The sequence below is a fragment of the Centrocercus urophasianus genome, unplaced genomic scaffold (assembly GCF_019232065.1).
Source record: "Centrocercus urophasianus isolate 14NV4802_14NV808 unplaced genomic scaffold, USGS_Curo_1.0 seq_74, whole genome shotgun sequence".
Classification (NCBI taxonomy): Eukaryota; Metazoa; Chordata; class Aves; order Galliformes; family Phasianidae; genus Centrocercus; species Centrocercus urophasianus.
The window spans coordinates 702,056-717,519 of NW_024885355.1; the positions used below are offsets into that span (position 1 = coordinate 702,056).

Genomic DNA, 15,464 nt, shown 5'->3' on the forward strand with positions numbered 1-15,464 from the left:
GACCTGCAGTTCCACCTGCCAGCGGCCTGCCAGAGCTAGAGGCAGGGCCTGGGCGCTCTTTCCTGGACCTCTGCCCTCCTCGCAGCACTTCTCACCGTGCCCATCCCTTCCATCCTCCCCCAGATCCTTCTGTTGGGAGCACCACCCTCGACAGATGACTCGGGAAGTCCCAGCAGAAGGCAACAACTGCATCATCTGCCTTGAGCCTGTGGGGGACAGCTTGTCCTACCACACCACGGTGTGTCCAGTGTGCCAGCGTGCCTGGTTCCACTGGGCCTGCATCCAGGTAGGAGCCCTCCCCTCACCATGCATAGAATCATAGAATCATAGAATCACCAAGGTTGGAAAAGACCTAAAAGATCACCCAGTCCAACCGTTCACCTATTCCCAATAGCTCCTACTAAACCATGTCCCTCAACACAACATCCAGTCTTTCTTTGAACACCCCCAGGGTCAGTGACTCCACCACCTCCCTGGGCAGTCCGTTCCAGTGCCTGACCACCCTTTCTGAAAAGTAATACTTCCTCATGTCCAGCCTGAATCTCCCCTGCCGTAGCTTGAAGCCATTCCCCCTGCTCCTAACACTGATGACACGAAAGCAGAGGCCGACCCCCAGCTCACTACAACCTCCCTTCAGGAAGTTACAGAGAGCAATGAGGTCTCCCCTGAGCCTCCTCTTCTCCAGGCTGAACATTCCCAGCTCCTTCAGCCTCTCCTCATATGGCCTGTGTTCCAGACCCCTCACCAGCTTTGTTGCCCTCCTTTGAACACGTTCCAGGGCCTCAATATCTTTCTTGCAGTGAGGGGCCCAAAACTGGACACAGTACTCGAGGTGCGGCCTCACCAGTGCTGAATACAGGGGAACAATCACCTCTCTGCTCCTGCTTGCAACACTGTTTCTGATGCAAGCCAGGATGCCATTGGCCTTCTTGGCCACCTGGGCACACTGTGGGCTCATGTTCAGCCGAGCATCAATCAATATCCCCAGGTCCATTTCCTCTACGCAGTCCTCCAGCCACACCGCCCCAAGCCTGTAGCGTCGCCTGGGGTTGTTGTGGCCGAAGTGCAGGACCCGGCATTTGGCCCTGTTGAAACTCATCCTATTGGCTTCAGCCCAGCTCTCCAGCCTGTCCAGATCCCTCTGTAGGGCCTCGCTACCCCCAGGCAGATCCACACTTCCAGCCAATTTGGTGTCATCTGCGAATTTAACGAGGGTGCACTTGATGCCCTCATCGAGGTCATCAATAAAGATATTGAAGAGGACTAGATATTGAAGAGGACAAGATATTGAAGAGGACAAAGGCACGCAGGCACGCTTGGCGCTCAGCAGCACCAGGCACTGCTCACACTCACCCTGCTTGTGCTTCTCCTGCAGCAACTGGCACTGAGTGCTGGCACGAACTACTTTGATTGCCCCGGCTGTTGAGACTACAGTGGATTCTCTGAGGAAATGTACATCATGGGGATCCACATCCCACGCAGGTTGGTGTCCTTCTGCCCGGTTCTGCTCACATTAAGGCTGCAGTGCTGCGCCTGCCCAGGGACTGTCTTGGCAGGCCTGGCCCTTGGCTGTCGCGTGAACATGTGCCCCAGCCTCATGGAGAAGCTGGAAGTGGAGACGGAGTGGATGAGATGGGATAAGCTTGGATCTTACGCTGGGGACACCAGAGGCTCATCACTTCCCCTCCCTTCTCTTGCAGAGACCCAGAATGGGACAGCTATGAGGCACAGGAACACAGGCTCCAAGAGAGGCACAGCCGCTGCAATGCCAGCGAATGCCTTTACCATGGAGGCAGAGAGCAGGCAGAGAGAAGGGGGTGAGTTACCGCAGCAGCTCTCTGGGGCTCAGCGGGAGATCTCAGCCTCACCACAGGCTGGGAGAGCAAGGACTGAGCACCAGAGACGTGCCGTGCAGGGCACTCCCTGGCCCTCCCGAGTTCCCAGAGCCGGCCAAGAGGACACCATGGCAGCCGGCAAACGCCAGCCCCAGGGGAGCTGAGTGGCACCCACAGATCAACAAGATCTGCCACTTCGAGCTCCCCGAGGCCTTCCAGAGTGCCCGGACGCAGGGGACCATCCAGGCAGCGAGGGCGCACCCACACCCAAAGCCCTCCTCCACAGAGACGCTGGGCTCACCATTCCCACTGCTCACCCCAAAGAGGCAGCGGGAGCCGGGCCCAATGGCGGAGGCTGTCCCGGGAATGAAGCTGCTCCCAGGAACAACTTCAGAGCCAAAGGTCCCCACGGACAGCCCCCGAGTCTACGTACGAGCAGTCGTGTGCCACTCACTGAATGGCCTGGGTTGAAATGGACCACAGTGATCATCTAGTTTCAACCCCCCTGCTATGTGCAGGGTAGAACACGCTGCCCAGAGCCACATCCAGCCTGGCTTTCAACACCTCCAGGGACGGGGCATGCACAACATCCTTGGCAAACCTGTTCCAGTGTGTCACCGCGCTCTGTGGGAAAAGCTGCCTCCTAAGATCTAATCCAAACCTCCCCTGTCTCCGTTTAAAACCATCCCTCCTTGTCCTATCTCCCCTACTTACTCTGGTCTTAAAAGTCCAACACAATAAAGATCAGAGATCCCCCCCACACACATTTGTCAGCTTCATCCTTCCCTGCTTTTTTTTCGCTGAGGCGGGTGCAGGTAGGGACCTTGACGACAGGCTTGTCTCCTCCCCACACCTCACTTCACCTGGCCCAGTCCAGGCTGAGCTGGGTTTGGGCCACACCCCCAGTGGGCACACGGCCCACATTCCTCAAGAACCCAGGCCACACTGGCAGGAGCAGCCCGGTTCTGGGCTTGTTTCTGGGCATGGGACGCCACCGTGTTCAGGGTGCACGTCAGGTCCAGGGCTGCTTCCAGCTGCGTCAGAGCCGGGCTTTCCTCCTGCATGCGAGCAGTGCTGTCAGATCTGAGGGCTGCTTCTGCTCTGGGGATGCTGCGAGCCTCGAGGCGCTGCAGTGCATCGAGTGTGTGTGGTCAGCACAGGGCAGGGCAGGGCAGGGCAGGGCAGGGCAGCTCTCTGGGCTGAGCTGTGGCCTTGCCTGCCCAGAGGCCTCCTCCAGCCTGGCTGCACCCACACATGCTGGTGGCCTTGTAAGAAGTGATTGCTGAGCACGTCTCTATCACCTTTCAAATGACAGATCTCTGCTCTCAGCTGCAACGGTTGTTTTTCCTTCCCAGTGTCAGGTACAACGCTTTGGCTTCAGGAGAAAAGCAAACATTGACCAAACACACTGGTCGTTGACCAAACACACTGACCTCTTGTTCAGCCTGGAGAACAGAAGGCTGCAAAGGAGATCTCCTTGCAGCCTTCCAGTGTGGAAAAGGGCATAAGGAACAGGAGGGGAATCAACTTTTTACAAGGGTAGACAGCGAGAGGACAAGGGGGAACGCTTCTAAGCTCAGCAAAGGAGGGTTTAGGGTGGATGCCAGGAGGAAGTTCTTTCCAGAGAGAGTGCTGAGGTGCTGGAAGAGGCTGCCCACAGAGCTTGTGGATGCTCCATCCCTGGAGATCTTTGCAGCTCATGGCAACTCAGCAGGCCCTGCAGCCACTGCAACCCTCCAACGCAAGCGGCAGTTGCTCCGAGTGCCGTGACGGAGCCTGCAGTTGCTTCAACCCTGGTGATAGGCCCTGCCGTTGTGACGGGCCCGGTGGTTGCTCCAGCCCTTACGCTGGGTGCTGGGGTTGCTCGAAGCCCTGCAATGGGCCGTGCAGCTGCTTCTGCCCTCGTGACGGGCCCTGCGGTCGGGACAGGCCCTGCGACGGGAGCTGCAGCTGCTCCGGTCCCTGTGAGAGGACTTGTGGTTCAGCCACAGAACCCATCTGTGCCACTGTCAGACGCCCGTGTTCACAAGACGAGAAAACGGCCTGAGAAAGTCGGCGCATTTGGTAAGGAAATTAACTTTGACTAAGATGGGAAAGGGCGTAGAAGATGAGAACGAAGCCGAGCCATCGCAAGAGATCTGCGGGAAACAGTTCAGGGAGAGGCAGGGACCCGCAGTCCCCTCACAGTGTGCAAGCACAGTAGTTCTGAGGGGCTGTGAGCGTGCCAGGAGTGACGGGGTCAAATCCTGAACGTACAAAGGCTGCCCTCGGGGAGCGTGGTCAACCAGGAACGTGGCTGAACAGAGCCAGCAAACAGACTGTGGCACTGCCACTGGCGCAGGCAGGGCGAGCAGGGAAGGAAGAGCCTCCCTGCCCACTCGGGAGACCCCCTCACCCACTGGCTTCCTCCTTGACAACAAACCTAGCCATGGCCTCCACCCAGGAGAAAGCTCTCGCCAAAAAGAGCGCAGCTACCCAAACTGAGTGCCTACCCAGAAATACAGCTGTCCAGGTCTCAGAGTGCCTGAGCCTGCTGCTGCCAGCGGAGGCGGCAGAGATACCACCTGCATGAGGTCAGGGCAGGGGGATGGAGGGTGTGCTCAGCCTGGTGGCACAGCTCTCGGGGGAGGTGGAGAGACTAAGGAATGCCAGGGAATTGCAATCACAGAACCATTGGGGCTGAAAGGCACTTTTCAGATCATCTAGTTCCAACCTCTGCTATAGGCAGGGACGCCTCCCACCGGCACAGGCTGCTCACAGCTCCATGCAGCCTGGCTTTGAATGCTTCCAGGGAAGGAGGGGGCATCCACAACCTCGCTGGGCAACCCATTCCAGTGGCTCACCACCCTCACAGCAAAGCATTGCTCCTAGTATCTAGCCTAAATCGACCCTCTTCCAGTTTACAGCCGTTTCCCCTTGTCCTGTCGCAACATGCCCTTATAAAATGTCCCTCCCCAGCTTTTCTGTAGACCCCATTCGAGTACTGACGGGCTGCTATAAGGTCCCCTTGGAACCTTCTCTTCTCCAGGCTGCAGATCCCCAGCTCTCTCAGCCTGTCCCCATCGGGGAGGTTCTCCAGCCCTCTGATCGTCTTCATGGCCCTCACTTCTCTGCAGTGAGCAGTGATACCCACAGCTCCATCAGATTCTCAGAGCCCATCCAGCCTGACCTTGAGTGTCTCCAGAGATGGGCCATCCACCACCTCTCTGGGCAACTTGTTCCAGTTCTTCACTTCCCTCTGTCATAACAAACATTGTCCTTATATCCAGAGACATCCTGGAGGAAGTTTCTGACTGGCTGTGCCCGAGTGCCTCTTTGGATGGATGTGCCCTTTTCTGGCTCTACATGTCACATTCATGTACACAGAAGTGTCTATAAAAATGAACAATTGTACATCACGGTGCTAAGAAAAGAACTCTTCTGTCCTGTTGGAAACAGGATGGTGTTGTCAGGCCAGTAAAGTCCCTTTCATCTCAAATATCTTTGTTTCCAATTCTTTGCACATCTAATTTTGCACCTCATTGCTCCTAATTGAGTGGTTTTGAAAACCCATCCTGTAGAGCTATCCGTTACTCTGCCACCACCAGTGTCAGAGAAAATAATTTCTGAGACACTTCTGTCTATAAATAATTCTGCTGCCGTGAGGATATCCGCAGGGAGTGTTGACAGCTACCTCATTACTGGCATTTTCTTTGGTTTTCTATCCAGTTCCTTGCTTTCTACCTTCATCTTCTCCCCAAAAGGAAAGAGCAAGTCTTCCTAAGCAGCATTTCCAGCATCTTCTTCCCAGAGTGGATGCCACAAACAACCGTGAGAGCAGCTGTTCCCAGGTTGGGACTCAGCAATGAGACTTCTGGTGCTTGTGTTTGCCTGAGATCATTCTCAGCATCCAGAATCAGAATCACCAAACTCCTGCTCCAGTCATTACATCCTGCTAATCCAAATTCCACCATGCAGTTTCAGCAGAACGCGTGAGTCTTCATGCTGTTATGCACCTTTAAACCCCTGCTGTGGTTTATCTCACAAGTTTGGGTGGGGAAAACTGATTTCTGTATATTTGGCCCTAAAAACCATTTGTGAGTTTTGGGGCAAACACCATAACACTGGCTTATGGGGGAGAGGGATGATCAAGATCAGCTTGGTTTCCAGCAGGAAAAGAATCATTACTGAAGTGGGACTTTGGGGATGGTGTTCCTATAATACAATGAATTTATTCACAGCAGCAATTGAACAGAATGGCTCTAAGCTTGCAAGGGAACAAAACTTATAGTCTAAGCTGGCAGTCCAAATACCCAAGCAGCTGCATCATGCAGGCATACCATCACCTCTTGCTCCCACTTCCCCACAAATCACCACTGTAGCACCGACAGCAGTGCAGCATGAATTTAAAGTGCCTACACTGCTTTCCTGCCATGGCAGGAAAGTGCTTGCACCCTCTGGTTCCTCCCACTGTAATATTTAGTCCATAATTAAACAAGCATCGGAGATAAATAGCTGACAGCTTAAAAGCACTTTTTCACACTCTTCTTCTCACTTTGTAAACACAGACCTTACTTCTCCCATAAACTGCAGAGCACAGCTATAACTCACTCTTACCAGCACTGCCTGCCTCTGGCTTTTCTTGCCAAAGTTCCTGCTGTGTGTAATCAGTTGGGCTGCCGTTCTGTCTTGAAATTTGCCTTTTTTTAAATCAGAAAATTGCTTTGTCCGCCTCTGAGGATGGAAAGTTCTCTGTGATGGACCTGTTGAAATACTATCCTAAAGTCAGCAGCATGCTCTGCACAAGGATATGGCTACAACATATGGGCCACCATTTTTAGGAGCGAGTCAGAGAGAAGAATTTGTTGGACTTCTCCAGAATAAATCAGTTTGGATGAAATAATATCATTTTTGTCTTGACTTGGAAACCCCCCCCTCTTGCCAATGGAATACGCTCTCCCAGGGGATGGAGCAGGAGGATGCTGGCACATGGTCAGCTTTGAGGTTTCACCCTGAGCTGCTGGCCCTCCTGAAGCTGCAATGGGCAGTGCCCAAGGTGGGAAAGGCTGGACCGTGGAGGGTGCCCGTGGAAGTGAAGCCCTGCCCTGCGATGTGGGGCAGAGGTGCTGCATACAGCGTCCTAGAGCACCATCTGCTGGCACCTTCCCCCAGACGACGCCACTGTGGGTTTAAAGGGAGGTGGCCACGGCCAGAACTGCAGAGGGGGTATTGCTGAGAGCAGAGAGGGCTGCAAGCAGCAGGAGGAACCCCACGCTCTCCTGTGGGCCTCCAAGGGAATACGAAAGAAGGGAAAACAGGACAAAGCCTTTTCTTATTGCTGCAGTCAGAGTGAGCAGTGGGCAGGAGCCATCCACATAGCTGAGATGCCAGGGGTGGAGAAAAGCAAAGAGGGTCAGAGCAGGCTTGTTTGGGAAAGCCCACCACCCCAGCAAGGGTTTGGGTCTTGCAGTGTCTCTGATGGGATGTTGCTGGGCTCTACTTGCCCTGTGAGGAAGATTGGCACCTAGGCCCCTTGTGTGTCTGTTAGCAACTATGCTCGGTCTCCCCTTCTAAGATTTTCCTCCTCCAAGATTGACACATCTGAACTAGATGCCTACATGCCCTATTTTGGCTCATTTGCCATGTGACATTCTCAGTCACTTCCCCAAACTTCTTTTTTTCTCCTTTGCTCCCTTTCCATGCATTTACCTTCTATGCCTTATTTTCAAGACTCCAAGTGTTCAAGTCCACCGACAGAAGTGCTTTTCAAATACTGTGCACAACAGCTTGCTTCTTCAGCTCTAAAATAGCCAGCTGTGGTGCTAATCAGTTAGGACAGGTCTACACAAGATATTTTTGGATGCTAGATTTCATCAACACCTCCAAGACAAAGGTCTACAGACACTTCACAGTTGACATCTACAGTCAAATTTTGCTTCTGAGCAAAAAGAGCCCTGAAAATAGAAAGGATCACCCTGCTCACGAGGCCAGTCCTCTGTTTTCATAAGCTGCTCACCCTGCTATATCCTCCATCGATCCTATCTCACACCTGTAATTTATACAGGGCCATAATGTTGGAGCATTTCTCTCATTCATGCAGAAAATAGCGTTCTCCTTGAGGGAGGTAAACTTTCTGCGTGTAATAGCAGAGCAGAAATGTCTGGGATGACAGAGAGGATGTATAAGCAGCATATTGATTTTTACGTGCTGCAAATAGCCAAAGGAAGTTGTCTCTTGATACACTTGGACTAACAAAGCACAACACTTGACACTGGAAGTGTTGCTGCCACAAAGCAGAAGAAAGGAATGTAGTCTCTCTGTCTTGGGTGCAGAGCGGACTGAAATTATAAGCCATGTAAAGCTGGTTATGAGCTGCTCATCAAATATGAGTCACCAAATCATTATCTATTGAGCCTTTCTGCATTCATCTTCCTGCACTGTGGGAAGGTGAGGAGGCAGGGGCGGGAGGGGGTAAGTCCCAGCTCCTTATAGACAGAGGTGGTAAGAACTGCCCCAAGAACCAGGGTACATACTGTCACCAACACCAGATCATCCTGAAAGCACAGATGGAGCAGCGGGATAGGAAGAAGAGCACAGAAGGAATGCACTGGACATGGGAGTGGATGGAAAGATCAATGTGAGCCAGCGATGTGTGCTCGCAGACTAGAAAGCCAACCATGCCCTGGGCTGCACCAAAGCAGTGTGGCAGCAGGTTAGGAAGGGGATTGTCCCCTCTATTCTGCTCTTGGACTCCATCTGCAATACTCTAGAACCCCAGCACAAGGACTTGGGGCTGCTGGAGTGGGTTCAGAGGAGGCCATGAAGACGCTCAGAGGCTGGAGCACCTCTGCTATGGAGAAAGACTGAGAACTGGGGGTGTTCAGCCTAGAGAATAGGAGACTCTGGGGATACTTTATAGTAGTCTTCCAGTATATAAAGGAGGGGGTACAGGAGAGCTGGGGAAGGATTTTTGTCAAGAGTGTAATGATAGGACAAGGAGTAATGGCTTTGATCTAAAAAAGGGTAAGTTTAGATTAGTCATTGGGAAGAAGTTCTTTACTCAGAGGGTGGTGAGGCTCTGGCACAGGCTGTCCAACCTACTGATGCCCCATCCCTGGCAGTCCTTAAGGCCAAGGCTGGATGGGGCTTTGGGCAACCTGATCTCGTGGGAGGTGCCCCTGCCCATGGCAGGGGAATTGAACTGGATGGACTTTAAGGTCCTCTCCAATCCAAACCAGCCCATGATTCTATGATTCTATGATGAAACAGGTCATGGAGAACATGTGCCATTGGTTGGATGAGATTGGACATCAGAGTCAAAAGCACTGGTTTCTTGGTCGCTGGACTCTCTGTTAGCACAGGGGTAGATAACCTCATATCCATGGATAGGCAACTATTTTCTGAGACCAACAGACTTCTAGGCAAGAAATATGCAAAGAAGAACAGATTCAAGACTGTGAACATGCCCGAGATCAATCAGAAGATTCTGAGGCTTTTGGTTCTCCATATCCTGGTTGCACTGGAAGAGGAGGTGCTTCCCTGGAACCGTATCCATTAACATACAAAAGATGACTGATTGATATGGCAGCTCTCCATAATACTGGTATCCCCAGTGGTCTTTGGAAAGGAAAAGTGTTTCCTGACTAATAGGCCTTTTATGTGTTTCATATTAGTTAAATTATGAAAAAGTTATGATAAAAATTTTGGTTTGGTGTTAGGAAACAGAATATAAACTTATCTGTCACTGTTGTTCGCCCATGTAGCTATGCCTACACTATCCAAGGTGTTAGCTGCAGACTCTATTGGCATCCAAATTCACTTCACTTCTTTAAGTACAAGATCATGCTCTGGTGTTGGTTCTGGTAGGAAAACTTCTGGGGAGCCTAGCTGCCCAAATAGGACCTGAACTCACTGTCAGCTGCTTCCATATATCCCTTATGCCATAGCAAAAACACTAGAGTGAGGTTAAGTGTGCAGAAAAAATTGTATGATCAGAACAGGGAAACATACTCCCATTTACAAGAAAGAGAGGAAGGAGGACCCAGGGAAGTACAAGCCGGAGAGCCTCACTTCTTTGCCTGGGAAGATCACGGAACAGATCGTCCTGGAAGACATATTAAGGCACATGAGGGATGAGCAGATGATCTGAGACAGCCAGCACAGCTTCACCAAGGGAAGGTCTTGCCTGACCCATCTGGTGGCCTTCAGTGATGGACTGACAGCATCGGTGAACAAAGTAAAGGCAGCTGGTGGCATCTACCTGGACCTGTGCAAGGCCTTTGACATGGTCCCCCGCCACATCCTTATCTCTGCATTGGAGAGCTGTGGATTTGAAGGGTGGATTATTCTGTAGTTGGCTGGAAGGTTGCAACCAGAGGGTTGTGGTCAATGGCTCTGTGCCCAGGTAGAGGCAAGATGACCAGTGATGTCCCCCAGGGATCTGTCTTAGGACTGGTACTTGTTAACATCTTTATCAGTGACATACGTGATGGGACTGAGCGCACCCTCAGCAATTTGCTGATGACACCAAGCTGAGTGGTGTGGTTCTGCCCTCATGAGGCCTCATCTGGAATACTGCATCCAGGTTTGGGGCCCCCAATACAGGAAAGATGTGGAGCTTTCGGAGAGGGTCCAGAGGAGGGCCATGGAGATGATCCAAGGGCTGGAGAACCTCCCCTACAAAGACAGGGTGAAGGAGCTGGACTTATTCAGCCTGGAGAAGAGAAGGCTGCAGGGAGAACTCACTGTAGCCTTCCAGTATTTGAAGGGAGATTGTAGAGAGAATGAAAATCAGCTTTTTACATGGGTAGATAATAATAGGACAAAGGGGGAATGGTTTTCAACTAAAGGAAGGGAGATTTAGATTAGATGTTGGGAGAAATTTTTTACTGAGAGTGGTGAAGTGCTGGAACAGATCGCCCCATCCCTGGATGCCCCATCCTTAAGGTTTGCTGGGATGGGGCCCTGGGCAATCAACTTGATCTAGCAGCAGCCCTGCCCGTGGCACAGGGGTTGAAACTAGATGATCCTTGAGGTCCTTTCCAACCCAAGCCATTCTATGATTGATTCTAAGATTCTGTGATTCTATGATTCTATGAACAGCATGAACTTCTAGGGTTCAAGTCATTCCAAGACATTTTTAAGTCTTACACTAATTGTGCCTGTGCTGGTCAGCATGGGTTCTGTGTAAAATTAACATTTCTATGTAGGCGGTCTTACAGTATGATTCATTGACCCCTTTTTAGAGTTCTGCTTTAAGATGAAATTACTGTTTCCGCTGACAAAAATGGCATCTTGTGGTTTCAGGCTTGCATGGAAACATCTACTCTGTAAATATTTATATTTCATTCAAAAAATTCAACCTCTGAAGCGTTATGATGAAAACGCTGTGTGTGGGTAAAGAGGAAGCACACCATACATGTGAGTAAAGCCAAGAACTTACTATTAGCATAACTAAAATCTTAATTGGTTAAATCAGGAATTGCTATTACTCTTCGTCTAATTATTAGAGAAAAGGAGAGAATAATAATTTAAAATTCAGCACAGAAAAAGTCTTAAAAATAGCAAGAATACAATTCAAAATGTGTTGTTTATGTTACTGGCTTATCATTTCTCATTTTGAGATCCACTTTGGATCCTTTTTCTATGTTTGCTGATGTTATTTCATAACCTTCTCTCTCTTCTTGAGTCTACCAATCCCTCCCATGTCCAAATTTGCTGTATGCTGTGCCATGTATGTACATTAGATATTATTGCTTTGTTCTCTTTGTTGCCCCTAAAACCAGTTCTGTCCATGTCTGCATTTCTTTAACTGACCGTGGGTGAATTGTTTATAACCAGGAGGTCTCCAGCTTTAGCCTGTGCCCTATCTCTTCTCATCCCACTCCTGCTCTCCTTTCTATCACATCCTGTATCTCCACTTCTCAAGGTCTCTGCTGTCATTCCAGGCCTGTATTTCTCCATATTACATCATGGTGTTATGGCTGTTTGCATCTCGTTCCTCACAGAATAACTGCTTGCTCCTGCCGTCCATGTAAACTGTGGTTGATCATAACACAGAAAGATAAATGAAAGCAAAGTAAATCAGATGTAGGCACGCAGTCAAATAGAGAAATTGCTGTCACAGCTAAACTGAGTGAAACAAAGCTCAGGGGGGTCAGGAAAAGTTCAAAGCAAACCTGGCAAGGTTCAGTCCTGAAAACTCCTAACTGTAAGACTGCCTTCAAAAGAAGCTCTTCTCCTTGCAGTTCCCCCAGGTTCTTCAGAGAAGCATATCCTTGCCTCTGGGATTGCTTACACCACAGAACATTGTACACTTTTCTAGTGAACTCCAGGAAAACTCTTTCCAACGTGCATGGAAGTACTCTGAGGGCTGACTTAGACTCAGGTGGGACACAAAGGTGTCATGTCATCCTCCTTCATCAGCACAAGCAGGAGGAGCCAGCAGACTCAGCCATAGACTGGCTGGGCCCAGAATAGCTCATTCAATGCAGGAACCTCATGCCCTTTTACTTACCAAGATACTACACTTGGGTTATTCTGCTGATACCTCAAATAGCTATTTCTGGCATATCTTTGTGACTAAAATGAATTTCACGCTTCATCTGTGGATCTTTGCAGCAAGATTTAAGAATACTGAAAGAAACTGAACACAGTCTTGACATGCATTGCTCTTCTCCTGTGTACAAATGGCACCAGGACTGCTGGGTTTCTGGAGTTTAAGCTAAATTTCAGGACCAGGCTGATGTTCATGTTTCTTCCACACCTGTGTAGACAAGGGAACAGCTCTGAAACTTGCTTGGCCAGAAAGGCTGGAATCCATTTTGGGTGTTATCATGCAGGGCCAAGCTCTGTTCCTACTATCCAGAGGAGGACCTGGGAGCTGAGAAGGGCACAGCCATCTCACCTCGACTCTTTCTGAACATAGCGTGGAATTTTCATACTTGGCCTCTGCAAGATATTATTCTGTTAACATCAGTGTCTCAAAGCTTGCTGGGGACACAGATGGACTTGTTTGAGTCCAGGCAAGTCCTGGGCAGGGGCTGAGAAATCCTTTGCCTGGGGGGCACAGATGGATAAGGCCAGGAGCGAGGAGAGAGAGATGAGCTGCAGCTAAATAGCTGTGAAGCGGTCTTTTGTGTGGACTTATCTCAGGATGATGGCCATCTCAGGGGGTACTCACATGTCTCTTGCTCAAGCACCCAAGTATATCAGTTAGGCAGGAGGAAAAGGAGGATAAAAGGGGAATCGAAAACCATGAGGATAGGTTTTCTGGCAACAGATGCCTCACAAAGTGATGCCTGCATGCTGAAGTAGAAGAAGAGGTGTCCGACATTCCTCACAGTACGGAATTCCTGCATGCTGACCAACTCTCCTGAGCACGCTGCCTCAGCGCTGCTGCTTCCCCCCCGCATTGGCTCCGCGACCGCCTCCTGCTGCCTGCTTGCTGCCCAAGGCCGGCCACGCTGCCGCTCCCCCCCCCCCCCCCCCCGCTGCATCGGGACCTCTGCTGGATCCTGGTGGTGACTCTCACCCCTTTACACAATTCTTGCTTCTTTCCTATCTTTTCTATCGCCCTCCTTCCCTTCCCCATCTCTCTGATTAGAATTTGTAACAAACTGGTTGGAGTAACATATGAACCGTTGTTTCTTAATCTCACACTGGGTATACAGACATGAAAAGAAGCTCATCTCCCTCCTATAAATTGGAGCGAGACAGCCTCGTTGCCCCTCATGGTACACATGGCTCCACCTCTCAGGCATGTCCAGATCTCTCTGTATGATGTGCCTCCGTCCAGCACCCCAACCGTACCACACAGCTTGGATTTTAGGATTGGTCATTTAGTGACGTACATTCCTTTTGAGGGGGGGTATTGCAAACAGCAGGATAATCAATCTTACCATCTTACCAGACCCAGTAGGGAATCAGACATTAATCTTTCATCCGAGGTTGCTGAAACAGGAGGTTTCCCACATGCTGACATCAGTCTCCCCCCTCCCATGACCAGGTTTTCTGGCATAATAAATAAGTCACTTTAAGAAAATCCCCAGATTCCACTGCCTTTATGCCTGCTCTGACACATAGCCGAGCTGTAAGCCCCAGCCATCCCCTTCTGCTCAGCCAAGGACAAACAAGACTTTCTGCAAGCAAATAAACAAATGCAATAAATCAGCTTTTATAGTGTGGCTCTCCTTTCCCCTCTGCCTCTCTGCATCTGAGGTTCCTCTCCGTGCTGTGACTTAGGAGATATGTCAGGCAGGTGGAACCAAGCCTAAATTTCCCTGAGAAAACAGAGGAGTCAAAGGCATGTTTGGAAAATAAATATCAAAGCTGGCAAGTGAGGCGCAGGAAAGACGGAATTGGCATTGTTAGAAGCCAGTAGGAACAAAAGTAGAGGCAGTTTCACACAGGACTCAACACTGACAGAGCCCCCTGCCAACAATATCTGGGGAATATTGCTCCAAGAGCAAAAGAAAGAGAGCTGGGCCTTGAGCAGGGAAGAAATTAGAAGTGTCTGTCTCTGCCACTCTGATAACACGAGGAATAATAATAGAGTGTGAGAAATAACGGAGGAGGGAAGGAAACAAGCAGGGAGAAACTGGCAACAGAAAAGCATGTCAGAGTTATAAAAAGAGACAGTGAAGAGAATTTTATTCATGAGCCTTCCAAATGCATCTGCCATTATCACAGGCATGAGAATATTATTCTGCTGCTGTCAGGGGGCATGTGACTGAGGCTCCAGTCGTCAGAAAATCACTGCCAGCTGTCAGAGGGCCAAGCCATGGAGGGCGATGGGCCAACATCAATCACACTGTCAAGAGACGCATTTGCTTGTCCAGAGATTAGCAGCCTGGCCTCCAAAGATTGAAAGAGCATTGGTTTAAAAAATGGAGATGGTCATGTGAATGGTGCAGCGTGCCCAGCAGGGCACAGAATGCTCCTTGTAAAAGCAATGGGAGAAGAAAGGTGTTCAATTCTTTCCAGTTGGATCCGGTGCATTAGGAAGGCACTGAATAGAACAGTGTGTGTTTGCTCTGATGGTATTAAAAAGAGATTAACTTATCCAGAATCACTGTTCGGCCTTTGAGTGTCAGAAAGTGATCGTTTCTTTGTACTGGCACTGGTGAGGCTGCACCTCGAGTGCTGTGTTCAATTCTTGGCCCCTCACCAACAAGAAAGGCACTGAGGCCCTGGAGCATGTCCTGAGAAGGGCAAAAGCTGTGAAGGGTCTGAGCACCTTATGGGTCTTATGGAGAGCAGGCTGAGGGAGCTGGGATAGCTCAGTCTGGAGAAGATGAGGCTCAGGGGAGACCTTCCTGCCCTCGACAACTGCCTGAAAAGAGGTTGTGATGAGATAGGGGTCAGCCTCTTCTACTAGGTAACAGCGATAGGATGAGAGGTAATGGCCTCAAGTTGCACCAAGTGAGGTTCAGGTTGGATATTAGGAAAAACTTATTCTCCAAAAGAGTGGTAACGCATTGGCACAGGCTGCCCAGGAGGTGGTGGAGTCACTGTCCCTGGAGAACCATGGAGATGTGGCACTGAGGGATGTGGTCAGTGGGCATGGTAGAATGGGTTGGGGTTGGGATTGGTGAACTTGAAGGCCTTTTGCAGCCTTAATGATTCTATGATTCTGTGACCGATGGGTTG

General features: G+C 50.3%; 1 long non-coding RNA gene across 1 annotated transcript; it reads left to right on the forward strand.

Annotated features, from left to right (window-relative positions):
* Positions 1–144: 144 nt before the first annotated feature.
* On the forward strand, positions 145–2,292 carry LOC122170945. The gene is made up of 3 exons (XR_006171887.1): positions 145–286; positions 1,376–1,482; positions 1,701–2,292. It is a non-coding gene; the product is annotated as an uncharacterized LOC122170945 (long non-coding RNA).
* The last annotated feature ends 13,172 nt before the right edge of the window (positions 2,293–15,464 follow it).